We start from the raw sequence: 18905 nt of genomic DNA on the forward strand, positions 1-18905 counted from the left end.
AAGGCATTCTCTGTACAGGCTGCTCACTGATCTTTTTGGAAGCGTATCAAGCACCCAAACCTCATTTTAACTTGTGATTATTTTTATTCCCTGAGATTTCTCCTTCTAAGGTGATTTTTTTTTCTTCTGAAAGGCTTTGACTCTGTCAAAGTTTTCTTATTACATTGGTGAAATCTAATTACTTGTCATTGTTTACAGCTATACCAGGCTTCATCTCTGTCTTGGCCTGTGCAGGGTTCAAATATGGAGAACTTGCATATTGCATAATTAATGCTCCTCTGTAATTAACAGTGATCAGTAATTGACAGTAGTCAACATGGCTGACATTTGTTTCGTTTAGTAAATTTGTTATTGTGTCTGTTACTCTTTCCCTAATGCTGATGTCTCCAACACATGGATTGACTGCATTAGATTTCAGTGCCAACAGGGCCTATCTGGATGAAGTAGCTTTGTGGTGGTCCATTGCTGTGAGGGACAATGACTGTATGGCAATAGCATTAAAAAAAAAAAAAGTTTTTTCAGAACTCCTTTAATGAATTTAAAAAACAGTTGTCTCATTAAAAAAAAAGACACTTAAAATAGCTTGGAAGAATGTTTGTATGTACAAGCTTGCCTGCTTTTGTGTGTGAAGTTCGATTAATTGTTATAAGCTGAATACTTTCAAGTAATCACAGGAAAACAAAGAACTGCAACGGTATCGATGCACCCACAGTCCCCTTGCAGTCACTGCCTGCCTTGCCTCCCCTCACCGAACTTGACAATGATCCTGTCTTCTTTTGCCTGTTTTTAACTTCATGGAAACAAAAACTTAAAATGTGTATTTTTCCTTCTGGGTTGATTTCAAGAAAACTTTCAGTTTATGTAGAAGATTGATGTGCAATAATTTTTCTTGTTTTTATATTGGGTTTCTACCTTTATCACTTTGTGGGAATTGTTCATCTGTTCTCCGAACAAGTCATTTTATTGTGTTTATTTCAGTAATTCTCTTCTCTGTGTGCTGCCTTTTCATTCTTTTCCTGATGTCATTGTATTAGAAGGGCCCTTCACCTTAGTATTTTCAAATATGTGACTTCTTTCCTCTTCTTTCCTTCTTTACTGCGTTTTCTTTTTCAAATAAACCCCGAGTGATTCCAGGCCACACATGCTTGTTTTATAACGTATTTTCTTCTAAATTATTTGCTTTTTAATTTTTATTTTTTAAACACTGATTTGGCTGTAAATAATTTTGTATTTGGTGTGAAGTAGGGATAAAATTCTTGGTATGGGGCCAGGAATGGTGGCACATGCCTTTATGGGAGGCAGAGGCAGGCGGATCTCTGTGAGTTCAAGGCCAGCCTGGTCTACATAGTGAGTTCCAGGACAGCTGGGGCTACAGGGAGACCCTGTCTCAAAAAGAACAACAGAAAAAATCTTGCTGTGTGGCTAACTCATACATGTGCATCTGTAGATTGGAATGCTGTCATCTCTCATGTTCATCAAGCTGAGGAAGGCCTATGAACTGGCTGACCTAAATTGACCAGTTTCTGAGGAGCTGTCCTAGCCACAGGTGGTGACAGAGGTATAAATTTTCAGGTACTAACACTACCCAGTAATGACAGATCTCTGGTCACCATCAGAGTAAATGATGGGAACTGGAAAACAAGTTAAATAGAAATAGCTATTCAAAATGTGAGCAGAAACAGTGCCTGGTAATCTCAGAGTGGCAGCACCAAGGGTGCAGGTAGGTTGTTATCAACTCAGAGGATTGCAGTGGGTGTCCGACTTCTCAGTGCTGGGCATCTGTTCACCTCTAGCTCACTTCTGCACAAGGAAGACTGGCGATGCTGAAGGAGGGCCTCAACCTCGGCTGGTAGGTGAGGCAGCAAACAGCCAGCTTACCAGTAGAGGAAGCTGTGGTCAGAGACATCGAAACGGCCAGTGATGAGGAAGTGGCCTAATGAAGTGTTAGGCCTCGGAAGTAGGTATAGATGAACTTGATGTGTATATTACAAGCCTAGATTTAGCCAAGACCATTTGTTCCAATTTACTATTGAAGTCACATTCCACTAGAATGAAAGGTTACCAGCACTTAGTTAAGATTTCTCCTAGGAGTTAGAGTAAAAACAAAAAAACAAAACTTGCCTTGAAAATGAGCACCTGACTTCCAGAGAGGAAGAGAAAGCTTTGTTCAGAGCCATTTTTCAATTATCTGTGTATGGAGCTTCTTAGCAAGCAGACTTAGCTACATTTTCTGTAGATATTTCAAGTCAGTGAGCCTGAGGAGGGATCTCAGAAACCAGGTTTTCCTATCATCCCTCAGTAATTCACGTGTATCCTGGCTTTAAGTTATTTTAATAAAGGTATTTTAAATTTTATTTTTTATTATATGTATATATGTGGGGGTTTATATGCAGATGAATGCAGGTGACTGTGGAGCTCAGACAAAAGAAGGCATCAGAGTCTATAGAGCTGGAGTTACAGGTGCTTGTAAGCTGCCAAATGCGGGTGATGGAACTGAAATCCTATCCTTTGGAAGAGCAGTAAGCACTTTTAACTGCTGAGCCATCTCTAGGGCCTTCTTTTAAAGGTGTAAAGATTTTATCTTATTTTTAGATGTGTATTGTTCTAAAATTCATAATACTCACTTGCTCTGTGTGTATGTGTGTGTGAGAGAGAGAGAAAGAGAAAGAGAGAGAGAGAGAGAGAGAGAGAGAGAGAGAGAGAGAGAGGCTGGAACTCAAACTCAGGTTTTTACACAAGCTAAGCTTATTTACATTCTGCAACTGAACTATATCAGTAATGGGAGGATTCACATATTGTTTAAAGTTCATCACTACTAGGTTTATCTTATGTTGTAGTTGCAGTTGGGTTTTCTGGAAATAAAAGTTCTCTCTAGATCATGCAGGAGAGGGAGTATTGTATAGTTCATCATTGGAAATGGGGAGAGATATGTCAATAGCCACTAAGTAGGCAAGGTGGTAGATACATAGACATAAATATATGAAAACAACGCTCCAGATATCAGATTGAAGGATGAAATATATTTAGATATAAAAACAAATATATAATCCAAATTTTGCTGAAAATAAGATAAACTCAGAAACGTCATGTCACAGCTTTATCATGCCACATTTGGTGCAAAGTGCTCTGTTACTTTTCATTTGTTTGTTAATATAATGAACTTGATAAGTGTGACTAAAATGCCAATTTGAATACTTGGGATATAATTCTCATTAAAGACCAAAGGAGGATTGGTTTATGAAGAAAATTTCCACAAAATTCTTTTTGTACAAGCTTCCTTTCAAGGTGCTAAGAATAGTCAAATGATGAAAAAGATTTGCCAGTCCTCATTACTTAAATTGTAGGTTTTTCTGTTTGCTTGCTTGTTTTTTTGACAGGGATAATTCATACATGTGCATCTGTAGATTGGAATGCATGTCATCTCTCATGTTCATCAAGGTGAGGAAGGATCATGAACTGGCTGACTTTCTAAAGTGACCAGTTTCTGAGGAGCTGTCCTAGCCGCAGGTGGTGACAGAGGTCTAACTAGTTCCAGCCTGCCTGGAAGTCATGATATGGACCAGGGTGGCCCCAGAGATCTGCCTGCCTCTGTCTCCCAAAGGCTGGGATTAAAGGGGTTCATTACCATACCTGGCGATAAATTTCAAAATTTTAAACTGAGTTTTTCATTCTCCATTTTTGAAGATCCTTTACTATCTCTTGTTCTTTGTATAGCTTTAAAATATTTTATTTATTATTATTTTTATTTGTGTAAGTGTATTGCCTGCATATATGTAAGTGTATCCATGCCATGCAATGCCCGTGGAGGTGAGAAGAGGGCTTCGAATCCCTTGGACCTAGAGTTATGAACAGTTATTAGCTGCCATGTGAGTGCTGGGAATGAAACCTGGGTCCTCTGCAAGAGCAGACAGTGCTCTTAAACCACTAGCCATCTCTCCAGCCCCTTATTGCATATCTTAAAATGCATCCAGCGCTTTCCGGACTGAGTAACTGAGGGTTCCACCTGCCATTGGTGTCTTGAAGTCCTTCCACTTTATCATTATCTTAATCCATGTGCCATTGGGGAGGCCAGATCCTCTACCTAAATCACTGTGGCTTTGGTTTCCTTTCCTCAAAGTGGATCCCATCCTCTCTCCTCAGCTGGGAAATAGAGGAGGTGAGTAGGAATCAACCTTGGGTTTCAGTTAATTGAACATCATTGTAATTTTTGCTAGTGTAGCCAAATTTCTTTCTTATTTTAGGCTCCTTCCATTGACGTGAATGGTGAATGCATAAATATTTAAAGTTTTAAATTGCTATGGAGACTGTTTTATATAAAATGATGTCGTCTCATTTCTGTGCATGCTTCATCTGCTTATCTCCTTTACCATGACTACTCTGAGACTTGGAGAATCTTATCTATTAATAGTCAGCCTGAGTGGTGAAATGGTTATGCAATCACATCCTGTCTACATTTCCCCACCTTGTGTATGGTGAACTTTGTGTATGTGTGTGTGTGTGTGTGTGTGTGTGTGTGTGTCCACTTGAGCATGCACATGTGTACTGTGTTCAGATGATTGTCACAATTATTATTATCAGCACATGAGGTATAAAAATCTTTCACTTCCCCTAGTACAGAACATATACACATGTTCATATCTGGTGATACTCTATATCATATGATTCAAAATTATCAGATGAAAAAAACAGTAATATATTCACTATTACTCAGTAAAGTTAAACTTTTGGAGACATATTTAATGATTTTTAAAATGTTTTGGAGAGAGTTGGCAGCAGAAGAAAATTTATTCTTCTTAGTTAAAAAAATGAACCCAGTCATGAAAGCTAGACAGACAAAACAAACTTAAATGAAAATGCTATATATAAATGGATGTTTTTTCCATAGGATAATTCAGTGTTTTAAGCAATCCTTAAATATCTATTAGGATCCGTTGACCATATAAAAGTTATTTGGATGACTCTTGCTCTCTCTAATCATGACACCTTGCTCCTGCTTTCTTAGGAGCAGCTATAAATTCAAAAAGAAGTAGAAAAAGCAGGCAGACAGCCAACCAAATTCAACCCACAGACATATGGTGTTGGGCCTGAACAATGTTTTAGAATGTTTTGAATCAATTTCCAATTGAAAATGAGGGCTGACACTTGTTAAAAAAAGAGAGAGAGTGAAAAAAATAGAAAAAATAACATGTCTATGCATCTTCACTTGAAAATCCATTAGATTTGGCAACGTAATCCAGGTCTGTTTGATAACAGTCAATTAGAGGAGGGTCCTTTCTCCATCCCCTCCATAGGACCAGGGTCCCTGTGGTCCCCAGGTCCTCTGTGAACACTCTTCCTTGGTGGATGTTCTGGCTGGTCTGGAGACATTTTTGATGATGACACCTGATATTTGCCACTTCGAGGAACATTTCCCTGTTACATGTTAAACAGAGTTTCTACTGCACATTAAGTCAACATAAATGTCTATATTTTACTCTGTAAATTCAAGCTGAATGAAGAGCAGAAAAAGGAGTCTGTGTTTGAACCATTGCTTTAAGGAGAGGTTCATCAGACGTTACCTCATTTATTCCTACAATTCTCTCAACATGACCTCTGTTAAACACAGAAGGAGATAGTGATGTGTGCTTTACTCTGCTAAGCAAGTTCTGTTTTCTCCCTTCTCCCACTCTGACCTCATCTGCCCTCTCTATTGTACTTTGATAGGTGTTTATACCCTGACTCGTATTGTTTTCTGTTCTCTATTTAAGCAGTGTCTCCTCTGCCCAATTGATTGTGAGCTCCTTAAAATCAGACATTGTTTTTGTCAGTGCTGCTGTGCTGTAGACTCTACAGATGTTTGATGCCTGTCTGAACTCCTGTGCCACTAATTCTACCAGGACCATGAGCACTTCCAACATGTTCAGGTTTGCCATAATATTTAGAATGGTTGTGATTACCAATTAGTCCCAAGTGTCATTGAATTCTGTTGCTCCACCTCTACCTCTTCCCACTTAGAACATCCAAATGGACCCAGGATGGTGCAGTGTAGTCAAGGGAAGCCAGAACAATCACTTCCTCTTACTTTCTCTTCACCTAGGCCCCTCGTTGCATTCTAGAGGCATGCCTGCAGCACAAACAGGTCTCTAGTTTTCCTAGCTAGGAGGTTCCCACCAATATCCAACCACTCCATTGTTAATTCCTTCCCTGATGCCAGAGGACTGATCTAGAACCCACTGGCAACTAGCCACAGGATCTTCTGGTCCTACAAGAAGAGTGCCCAATGGTCGCCAGCGCTATCTCAGTCTTGGATTCCCCACTCATACAGTGTGCTCACTGCTGCCCCACACCAACTCCTTTCAGACTAAGATTGGTGTATTGCCTCACTTTGATAATGGAATATTGAGCTGCCTGCCCAGAAGAAAGCAGAAGGAGGGCAAACCAAAGATGCCTTAAATTGGCCAATAGTCTAGATATTGGCCTTACCATTTCCTTTCCTGTATTTTCCCTCAAAAACATTTCAGAATGACCCCAGGATACTCACTTCATGGGTCATCTGTATTACCACAAAACCGATTTAAAGTAAAAATGAGTACATATGACAGAATACATGAAGCTCAGTGGGAGAGGAGCTGTAAGATGGGTGCAGGTGGGGAGATGGTCTAAATATGATTAAAATATATTTTATGAGATTTTCAAATTTCAATAAAAATTATGAAGAAGAAAAAGTAAATTCTATGCCTTTCTTTCTTCTCTGCTCATTCTAATTTCAAATCTAATGGTCAGTGACTGCCTGCTACTTTTTGAGTTGCTCTGTGTGACAAATACGAATTCTTCAAGATTAAAAGCTATTTTTGGTGAAAGCACATCTTGAGCTTCCTGAAGTAAAATTTCCCTATCAACCAAAAACAAACAAGAGAAGAGTTAGCGTTTCTTCCCTCTTCCCTAAACAGCTATACTATACTCCCACACACAGCTGTATTGAGGAAGTGAAACTAATAGCAAGAAAATGCTCTTGATGACTTTTATAATATTACCATAATACTTAGAATTTAAATGGGCCCAAATCATCCTAATCTGGCTTTTATATCACAGGGAAGTGAAAACGTTGGAAATTCAGTACTCCATGACAACCCCGTTACTAAAGCTGCTACTCTTACCAACTATATCCAACCTTTTAAAAGTCATTATGTCACACCAGGCAAACATTTTAACAAGCATTGTTTTCTTCGCTTTTTATTCTGATGAAGGTCCCCTTTCACAGAGGAGGAAACTTGGGCTCAGAATGATTAAGCAACTTAGGGACCCAAATCATAGTTTTGAAGTCCAAGTTTGAACTGAATTTATTTTTCCTGTCTTACCATCCTGTTTTCTAAATACTTTACTATGTTTATTTAGAAGAAAAATGTCCTAGAGTAAAATTTGAGGTAAAAAGGTAACACTGCAAATGTGTTCTCATCTTCATCAAAGTCAGGCAGCAGAGACACAGAGAAGAGGCTGGGCCAGGGTCCCAACATTGCCTTCAAAAGGGCCTGTCTGCAATAACCTAGAGGTAGGGCTGACCTCAGATCTCTGCCACCTTCCTCATAGTGCCAATAGCCGGAGACCATGCCTGCAACAGGTGACTTCTGGGGAGGCATTTAGGATCCACACCATAACAGCGAATCACAGAAATAGTTCACACATTTCTGGTAGCCCCAATGAATATGTAAAAGAGGAAAGTCAGATCTTTCCAATTACATCATTTATTTAGCTCACTATATCAGGTTTAGTAGTAATATGATCATAGACAATATTAATATGATCATTGTGCTTATTTGTACTAGATCTTTGAACTCTATTACATACCTTAGCTGCATTTCAAGAGTTCCACAGCCAGAGGTGACTAGCTGCTCTCCCATGAGACCTTGGGATTTAAGAAGAAATCTTTGGGATTTAATATATGAAGAGAGGCACAGAATTCAGAAGATCAGGAGAAAAAAAAGCAGAAGTCACCTGCACTATGATAGAAGTCACAGGCTCACATTCTAAAGCAGCTTTACACAAGGCAACACAAGGGCAGAACAAGCAACAAGGTTCGCAGAGTTTTAGACACTGAACAAGCAGGACTCTTTTAGAGTCTTTTAGACTCTAGGGACTAATGTGGTGGCACAACTTCTAATTCCAGCACTTAGGAGGAAGAAACCAGCAGCTCACCAGTTTAAGACTAGCCTGACTTATAGAAAAATACCCTGTTTTGTCTTCTTCTTTTCTTTCTTTTCTTTCTTTCTTTCTTTTTTTTTTTTTTCGTCTTTTTTTGAGACAGGGTCTCCCTGTAGCCCCAGCTGTCCTGGAACTCGCTATGTAGACCAGGCTGGCCTTGAACTCACAGAGACCCTCGTTTCTCGTTTTCACAGAAAAAACGAAGGAAAGATGGGAAGGAAGGAAAAGAGGGAGGGCGGGAGAGAGACAGAGAGAAAGAAAAGTCAAAATTGCTTAATTTTAATTGCAACAACTGGATAGACTTGGAAACTGTTGCCTTGCACAGCCTAAGTTAAAACCATAGACTTTATATTATCCAGATAAACCTGATCCAGTTTACCAAGCAGCAATGTGAGTTTGGGCACTAAACTGTGGAACCTTTGCTTCCTTATCTTTAAAATGGGACTACCAACCCCTTTATAAGATTTTAGTGGATGCTAACTATTATTAGGCATATACCTGGCCCATAACACATTTTGAAAAATTCTAGCTATGACAATGATCACTAATGATCCCACTCTGATAATCCACCCTGATGAATGTTTCATGCTACTGTAAATATTCTGATAATGAGGGGATATGATATATTTTTGGTGGTACCATAATACTTTCTACAGTGACAGAGAGACCACTGGGGTATTCAACACACTTCTTTTCCTTTCCTGTATTCTACTTCTTGTAGGAAATCTGTCAAAATACAAATAGCTCATCATGTTTAGAGGTTCAAGACCCTTGATTTCCCCAGAGTATCTATCAGAAAGATAAATTTGGGTTTCAATGCTCAATGTCTAGTCTTTCAAATTGTAACATGAAATTAAAGCAGAATGATCAAAGAACAGAGACAGAAATTTCCCTTGACTCAGCACTCAAGCTTCCTGAACATTCTACCTGTAGAGTGCTTTAAAGACAGTATCTTGTTTTGACTCTAAGCTAGGAATCAATCAAGTCTAGAACAAAAACTTCTTGTAAGGTACTAGGAAATCAATCTACAGTAAACATACAGATATTCAGTTTAAAAACATCATTTTAATAAAAGAGATTAAAATTTATATGGTTAGAGGTTTTGTGTTTTTTTTTTTTTTTTTTTAAATACGCTTGAGTGTTTTCAAGTAATGGGGTTTCTGTTCTGATTTTCAAAAGCAACTCAGAATGTAGTGGATCCCACATACCTTATGTAGCTGCCAGATTATTACTACCGGTCTTCCGTATACACTAGGTGTAATGACACTTCTTTGAAATATCTTTGTAAACTTACTTCTCCTAATTTTATACCCCCCAAAAGTCACAAATCTTCATAAGACCTTCTCTGATTCTACGGTTTCCACTAAAAGTTAGTTATTCTGTGTTTATCACATGCTACCACTGGTCTACGCTTTAAGTAATTGGTAGTAAGAGACAGTCTAAGTAACTAATCAATATTTTATTAATATAAAACTATATGAATATGGGGCTGGAGAGATGAACCAGCAGTTAAGGGCACTTGGTTGCTCTTGCAGAGGACCTGAATTCGATTCCCAGCACCCATGTGGTGGCTAACAAACATTTGTAACTCCAGTTCCAGGGAATCCAACACCTTCTTCTGACCTCCACAAGCATTGCAGGACACAGGTGCACTTACACACATGCAGGCAATACACTCATATACATAAAATAAAAATAATAAAAAAGAATACAATTAAAATGGGTTTATTTAATAGCAACAAATTGTAAGAAAATTAATTTTAAAAATATTATATAAGGGTTTTAAAAAATATTTTATTTATTATTTTTATTTTATGTGTATGCATGTATTGCCTGTATCTAGGTAAGTGCACCCATGTCGTGCAATGCCTACAGAGACCAGAAGAGGCTGTCGAATCTCCTGGTACTGGAGTTACTGACAGTTGTTAGCTGCCATGTGGGTGCTGGGATTCGAATCTGGGTCTTCTGCAAGAACAGCCAGTGTTCTTAACCACTGAGCCATCTCTTCAGCTCCTTAAGGTTTTTTTTTTTAATTACAGTTCTTTTCTCTCTCTTTTCTCCACCAGTATCCTCAATGTTTTTAATCAAAAAATAGCTAATAAATTACAGCAAAAAAAAAAAAATCACTTTTAGGGCCAAAATCCTAACTAAAAGGCTGCAGAATTTCCCACACTCTTCAACCATTGTGAGTTAAGGCAAACACACGCAAATACACATTGCTTCATGTTTCTTGTGATTTTTCTTGAGATTAAAGTTAATTACTGAGTGTAATTTTGTCCGAAATTTCATGACATTGAATTATCACATATTTTAATATATTAATTTCTAAGTTTTTTTTAAAGAAAAGTCGCAATAAACATGAATGAAAAAAAATTTTGAGAAAGAAAAGATATTTTCACAAGAGCCACTGCTGAAGAGGTAAACTGGGGTGGAAGGTAAGCCTGGATTTCAGGCTCTGCTTATTGCTCATGAACTGACAAGAATTTGGATTAGGGAGAAGGAAGACAGAGGGGAATTATAAACTGTTGCCCAGAAAGACAGAGGATGGTGTGACAATTGAGGAATGTGAAAAGAGGAAAGAAATGGCTTGGGTTGAGGGGAGGTAGCTAATGGCTAAGTGATTGCTTTCTTTAAAAAAGTTTTATGTATTTATTAGTGTGTGTTACATATATAAATATATGGGGGAGGTTCAGAGGACAACTTTCAGTAATCAGTTCTCACCTTCTACCTTATTTTTGAGAAAGGGTCTCAACTTGCATCTGCCTGACTGTGCACTGCAGGCTAGCTGGTCCGGAGGCTCCAGGCAATTCTCCTGTTTCTTCCTCCCATCTCCCCATAGAGGTACACTAAGATTGCAGACCCTGCATTATGACATCCAGCTTTTTATGTGGTTCCTGGCATTAAACTCAGGTCCTCAGGCTTGCCCCTTTGAGTCATCTCACCAGCCCATGTGATTGCTTTTCATATAACTTATTTTGACTTTTAGGAGACATTCAAGAAGAGATGATGGATAATCAGTTTCATTTAGAGTTTTAACATTATGGACAAAGGTTTGATCTTGAGATCTAGTTAGCATATAGATAATATTTAAAGTCATAGGACTAAAGGTTATCTAGGAACAAACTTTCAGGATAGAACTAAAACTGTATCAAAGATGGATTGCAAAATATTTCAGCATTAGAGGGCTAGTGGTGAGGTAAAGTATGTGAAAGAAACAGAAGGGTCACCCAGTGAGGCTGGATGAAAACAGAGAGCCAGAGAGCATGGCATAGTAGGAAGTCAAATGGAAAGACAATGGCGGGCGGGGCGGGGGGGGGATTCGTTTTAATTACATTAAAAGTAGCTCAGATACTGAATGAACTGAAAGTCAAAATGGCCATTATATTTGGTAAAATGAAGAACTTTGGGGTTCAATCAATAGTATGTGTTGTGAAATTCCTAAAGCATCAGATTTATCTATGTAGAATTATATGTAAATGCTTGTGTTTATGTTTTCTAGCTATTTAAAGTTTTCATTGACTGGAAGGCATTCTTATTTTATTTCCTCCAATAATTCTTAGCATTTTACAGTATGCTTTGTTGGAATTCAAAATTAGCTAACAGATTAAATTCAGTTGGTCTTGTAGCTTTAAAAAAGACAAAAAGAATGTGTTTGAAAATACACAATTTTAGCCAGGTATGATGACTAATGTTAATCGTCAGCTTGACAAAAATCTAGAATCACCTGGGATATAGGCCTCTGGACATGTCTGTGGGAAATTGTCTTGATTCCGTTCATTCATTTAAGGAGACTCATCTTTATTGTGGAAGGGATCATTCCTGGGCAGGGGATCCTGTACTATATAAGATGGAGATTGTACTGAATGTGAGCTGAGCACTAGAAAGCATGTGTTCATTTGCTGCTATCAGCTTCTTCACTGAAGATGCAGTGTGACCAGCTGCCTCACACTCCTGATGCTGCAATTCACCTGCAGGGATGGATGTTAATTTTGAACTGTGAGTACTGTGATGGGTGGTAACTTTGAACTGTAAAGTATTTTCATCAGATTACTTTATCACAGTGCATGCCTGTAGTCCCAGTATGCAAGAGGCTGAGACAGGAGGATTACTAAATTAAAGGCTAGCCTGGTATGCATAATGAATTTGAGTCTAGCCAGGCTATACAGTGACTGTGAAGCCAGCCTTGGCCAGAAGGCAAGACCTTGTCAAGAAACTCACAAAGCAAAACATAATTGGAAATCCACAATTTGTATTGTGTGTTATTGACAAGGACAATTTCTTAAAATGTTCTGTCTAGTTTTTGGCACCTGGAAATACTCACTGTCATTAGAAGAACCTTCAACTATTTCAGTGGAGACAAAAACTAGGGAGCATGAATTCCCTCAACTTCCTCTCCTCATTTCATCTTATCTATATCCAATTCATCCACATTTGCACTCATTAAAGTGTGCTTCCTTCTGTTTAAGGTTATTTATCTACTTGAGCTAGTGATTACACCCATCTGTCTCAGACTCCTCTGAGACCTGTGGCTTTCTGGATATATGGTTTTTATTTGCATTCTTTCTCTCTTTCATCTGAACATTCACATCGAACATCCCCCCTCCCCTTTTAGCTAGCACTCATTTCATCTTTAGAAAAGGGATATTTCGAGCATGATATGCAATCCCAGTTCCTTAGGTTTTTGGTATCTCACTCCAAGGCTTGAACTTCAGTAATGCTTCATTTGTTAATTATGCAATTAAGAAAGAATCCATTCTTCTATAGTGAAAACAGACAGAATTGATCTTTTAAAACAAGTTCAAACTCAGTCATAGTAGCAGAGATACCACATAAAACTATACTGAAAGACAATGTTATATAAATTTATGAAACTTGAAAAGATGGACAATATTTGCTTCCTGTCATCCCATCACTGGGGAGGCTGAGGCAGCAGTCAGGGGCCATCTAGGGAGCCTCTGCCCACCATTTTCATTAAGCATGCAATGGAAGTTCAAAAGTTACAAGGATGTGAAGGATAGTTTAGAAACACCATCTACATTATTTTGTTGTCTCATAAATCATATTTCTAGAAATTCATTCTATACATATATTTTCAGACATACAATTATATAAATACATTCATTATATCTCAAAATTTAAAAATAACCAAGACTATAACTTTTTGAATAAAAGTTTTACTCAACATGACACATTCATATACATATTACACAGTTGTAAAAATAACATTAGATAATTTCTTAAGAAAATATTTCCAATGTTTACTGCTAAAGTGGAAAAAAATGTTGAAGAGGTATGTATAGCCATACCTCAAAGGAGTACACATAAATGCACACATGTAAACATATGTAAATGCATGCTTTTTGTAGAAAGTACCAGAGGAGCACAAAGTATTAAGAAATTTGGTTGACTATGTGTTGTATGGAGTGATTAAAATGATAGGTCAGTGTGAGAAGGATTTTCTCTGAAAGTTTCCTTTGATTTTTAACCATCTCATCATGCCACCTAAAGGCATGTCATCATGTTTCCATGACAAGGAAAAGATCTTTAAACCACAGTCTGATTAAGAGCCTCAAACTCCTAGGCAGATAAGCCAGTGCCTATTTTACCAGAACACACGTTGCCATTAAGTGCAACCTTTTCTGCAAACCATCCAGAAGAATATGGCATTCAACAGTGAGGTGAATGGAAAAAGCAAACTACTGCTGATGCAAGAAAGCCCACTGTGTGTGTGCGTGTGGCCGCACAGGCATGGCCATCCCTGCATAAAGCTGCCTGTCATCACCTGGACCTCCCAGTGGAAATTCCTCAGTAGGTGCGTTCCATCAGGATCCCCATTGTCCTTCTGGCCTTCCAGCTTACTACTGTACTTTTATCAGCAGAAGTAGACAACTCAATCTTCCTTTGAGATTCTCTGCTCTGCCCCTTGCTTTCCTATTTTGACACATTTCTTTTCTGTCCTTGGACTATATTTCTCTGAAAACTACTGAAAAAACTTCTGCAAATACATTCCTGAATTATCTGACAAGACATAATCAAATGATGTATAACTGTCACAGAATTTGTCTAGTTTATGGCCTGGGAAATAACAGTAATAAGAAATTGTTGGATGGGTTTCTGAATTCTGATAGAGTATTCTTTATGTCTTTTGGGGGTAATTAATATATTATACTAGATTATAAAATTTAGAAAACTTTAAGGAATTTTCATCCACAGTTATTGAAGTATGTTTTATTTTCATTGAAACTTTTTTTATTTGGACCCACCTTTAAGTAATACTATTTCTTTCTGATAATAGCAGCCTTTGAAGAAGTTGGGAAGCAATACTTTCAAATGTGAACATTTGTGGCTCTATAATTGAGTCCTGTGGCTTTGCCCATAAGAAGTATGGTGACCCTCTGGGAAAGCTTCTTACTTCCTAATACAGGAGAACCGTCTTTTCAGTGAAAGTACATGCCCTACAAGTATGGGATTCTTTAGACAAAACTGAGCTTGGGTCTAAATAAATTACAGAGTTACTAAAGTTAGCCTAAATCAATACAGCCATTCCTAATGGATGCAGTCGGACACAAATCTGAAGCTTTTCTGTGGTGATGGGAAAAGACATTGTTTTGTCACTCAGTTTGTAGAAAGGTTAAGAGAGAAACATGAAGCTTCTTGTTAATTCAGTGGGTTCTTCTGCTCAACTGTTTATAGAACTGTTAGAAAGAAAGAAAGAAAGAAAGAAAGAAAGAAAGAAAGAAAGAAAGAAAGAAAGAAAGAAAGAAAGAAAGAAAGACTGAATCCTAATGGCCCCCAGGGAGCGCCTAGATTCAGCCACTCCTGAATGCTTCAGACCAATCATGAATCAAGGACCACAGTTCCTGCCACTGCTAGTTTTTATCATTTCAAACAAAGGGATATTGTCTACTATAAGTTAACATTAATGAAAATTAAAAATCCATTTCTGGGGCTGGAGAAATGGCTCAGCAGTTAAGAACACTGACTGTTCTTACAGAAGACCTGGGTTCAAATCCCAGCACCCACATTGCAGCTAACAACTGTCTGTAACTCCAGTTCCAGGGGATGCAACAGCCTCTTCTGACCTCCGTGGGCATTGCACAACACAGATGCACTTACATACATTCAGGCAATACATGCATATACATAAAATGTGGTTATTAAATAAATAATTTTTAAAAAAAGAACACTGGCTGCTCTTGCAGAAGACCCAGGTTCAAATCCCAGCACCCACATGGCAGCTAACAACTGTCTGTAACTCCAGTACTAGAGGATCCGACAGCTTCTTTTGTCCTCACAGGCATTGCATGACATGGGTGCACTTACCTACATGCAGGCAATACACACATATATATAAAAATAATTTAAAAATTAAAAAATAAATGAATAAAAATAAAATAGTTTTTAAAATCTATTTCCATCTTTAGTTATATAACATTTGTTTTACATTATAAAAATAAGCTTCTGGTATCCAAATAGTTAAATTCAAAGTGTCAAAGACCTTTTTAAATTGTTTGTCTGGATAGGGGAGATGGTTCAGTGGGTAGAGTGCTTGCTGCACAAGCATGAGAACCTCAGTTCATATCCCCAGCACCCACATAAAACCTGGGTACAGCAGCCTGCACCTGTAATGCCAGTACTGGAAAAGCAGAGACTGGAGAATTGCCAGCCGTGAGCACCATGTTCACTGCTTCAAAGAAGATTATGGAAAATGATGAGGAAAGACACAAGACGTTGACCTATGGCCTCCACACACAAAGACACGTGTATTTGCACTGTCACATGTGTGCACACACACACACACATACACCACACACATGCACTCCCATAAAATTACATCTTTAGAGTGACTGATTATGCTAAATATTTTCTTTGTGAATGGGAAGACCAAAATTTTCTGAAAATGTGCTGCAATGATTTTGTACACCCACTATGAGAGGAGGAATATTTTATAGAAGTAAATATATTTCTGAGATAGATCGCTTTTCAGACACTCTCAGAGTCTGTCTTTAAATACTAGATGGGACCGAAGGCAACAAGACCACGATCCCAGATTATCTATCTCTCCACAACCATTTGCCATGTGTTTTTCTTTAGGTGAAACTGGAATCTTCAACCACCAATTGATCATCTGGATCCAGTTTTTTGAGCAAGCATATTAAAGCTCCACTATGAGGAGGAAGGAAGGGCCTGGCAACAACATCAAAACTGTGTAGCCACCACCTCAGTGTGAGGCTGTTTGCCCTAGAGTCCCTATGTTCTGCTCTATGGGATGAATAAACAGGGACTTTATGGAGACAGTGTGGGTACCCTGGAGCAGAGAGTTAAAAACAAGTAAAAGGGAGAAGAATATGGAAAGATTTTTCTCCTTTTTGAATTTCGCTGAAAGCTGGCCCCAAGCATGACATTCTTTGAACAGGTCTTCTTTGAAAGGACTTTGCAAATGAGATTCATTGTATCATTCTGTTTCACTAAAACTTGTTACTTATTTACTTATTTAGCATGCATAAAGGCAGAGTGATCAAGAATCACTAATTTGCAATCAAGTCCCTGAGGAATTACTACCAATTTTCCAGAGATTATGCACCACTCCTTTTTTGTCATCTGTTTACCTATCTCTACTTGTCACTTTTTTCTAAATCCACCTGAGCTCTGTTTTAATTTGCACTTAATCCTCTACCTACTCCATAAAATATTTAACAATACCTGTAAAAACCACTAATTTTTACCAAGAATTTGGCTTTTAACGTGTTAAACACTAAAATGTCTGTAGTTTTTTCCTTGCTCCAGATGTTCATCTGAGTATTTATTCTTGTTAATGTGTAACCTTTATTCACATGATTCTTTTTTAAACTACAGTGAAGTTAGTAGTAACATATCAACCCAAATTATCTGAATGATGCAGCATCTCTGATGTACAGACTCAGCAGCACAATTCTGAACACAGATTTAAACAGTGCTTTCCATTGTAAGGAAATGCAACAAATTGAAACTCTAATCAGACTATCAAAGCAAATATATTACCACAACCTTCTTACACGCTAACAATAAAAAGCATTGGACACTAGGTCCTAATCTCTACTTTTTCCGTAATCATTTTAATAGTCAGCAACAGTGTAGACAATTGAAGAGATTTTAAAATGGACTATTCCAGTGTGCCTTATAATTTCCTACTAAATTGATCATGTCAAAAACATTTATAAGTGCCTTTCAAGAGAAGACAATAAAGGAAAAGATAATTTTTGCCACTTATCAAACCTGTAACCATTTTTAATAACACAAAAGAATCTGTGTTGTGGGGTATCACTATCTCATCCAATAGCGCACTAAAATATCAAGAGCTGGGGATTATATCTCAGGTTTTTATTAATATTCTTTCAAATAGCAACAGTCAGGTTTTTTTATGTATTTTTTTCTCTGAGATTAGTGATTTTTTTTAATGATTTCTGCATATGCTAGATCACACAAAGACATAAGCAAAAAGTCAGCATAAAGAAAAGTTCTTGCTAGTTTATGATTAACAAATCCTTTTCATTTCTAAGGTTTATTATTTTAGAATATTTCAAAATATAATTATATAATTGCCTTAAACAACATAGTATGTCTGTAATTAGGGCCTCTTCCCAGAAGGAACCTTTAGTGAAATCAGCTGAAACCTTTGTTTTAAGCACAAAGACCTGTTTATGATTTAGAAAATTACCCTTACTTTATCCTACCTAGGAGATAAAATTTAGGAAAAAATATTCAATTGTCATGACAAATTATCCTTTATAATTTAAACTTCCTTGCTCTTTAGTAGCTATCTAATGAGGTGACTGGAGAACCTTTAGAAGAGTTTCCAGTACCTTTCAGATAATACCTTAATTGGACATCTTTCACAATGAAATTCAAAACAATACATCTTATTGTTATGAGTGCCCATTTTGTCTCAACTGAATCTTGAATAATGCATATTTTATAGAACTGTCAGTTAAAGGTGTATAGTCTCATGTTTTTACTCATAGTTACTTTTGAAAGAACTTTCTAACTAAAACTATATCTTATTTTGTCTTCACCATTTTAATCTAAAATCTTAGCCATAGATACTAGTATAATATTCTAAAAAGGACTTTGAATTTGTCTGCTGTGATTATGGAAAAAAAAATTACACTTTCTATGCCAAAAGAAACAAGTTGATGTTTAATCACAGGTAAAAGCAACACATTTTGCAGAAATGTTTATACATTCACACCAGCGTCTAGAACTTCTGCAAACACTTTCAAGTTCAAATTTCATGTACAATATAAAGTCAAAATTTACATACCTTCTCTCAGTGACGACTTGCTATTGAAACTGCCATCAACTCCTAACCGTTAATGACTCTTTCAACAAAAACGGAAAAGAGCAAAGTCACATGTCCTAAGATGAGGCCAGTGTTAGCTGCTGCTTAATTTCAGTACTGGAGGGTGAGAGGAAGGCGGGGGCCAGGGGTGAGCATAAAACTTTAAAAAACCCACTTCCTGGGTAGATACAGTTAACCACACACATCATAGTATTATTTGACTTAGGAATTAGCCATGCATAGTCAATCAACAATATGATTATTTATCCATATTAATGTAAATTTTCAAGTATTGAATATGTGTATGGGTTGCATCAGTTTTGATACCTAAAGGGGAAACTGTGATTAAATGTTTTAGGCAGGGGAGGGACTGATTGTTAAGCATAGAGGAAACTTCCCTTTTCTCTGC

The 18905-nt window shown here is 37.5% G+C and overlaps 1 protein-coding gene across 1 annotated transcript in view; it reads right to left on the reverse strand.

Moving 5' to 3' along the window:
- The window catches only part of Arhgap15 (Rho GTPase activating protein 15), a 612017-nt gene extending 593444 nt beyond the window's left edge, over nt 1-18573 (reverse strand). Inside the window, exon 1 of the mRNA XM_008825192.2 lies at nt 18479-18573. The gene's annotated coding sequence lies outside the window, so the exon portion shown is untranslated. The remainder of the gene's footprint in view (nt 1-18478) is intronic.
- Nucleotides 18574-18905: the final 332 nt, after the last annotated feature.

Source organism: Nannospalax galili, unplaced genomic scaffold (genome assembly GCF_000622305.1).
Source record: "Nannospalax galili isolate Female #2095 unplaced genomic scaffold, S.galili_v1.0 scaffold87, whole genome shotgun sequence".
Lineage (NCBI taxonomy): Eukaryota > Metazoa > Chordata > Mammalia > Rodentia > Spalacidae > Nannospalax > Nannospalax galili.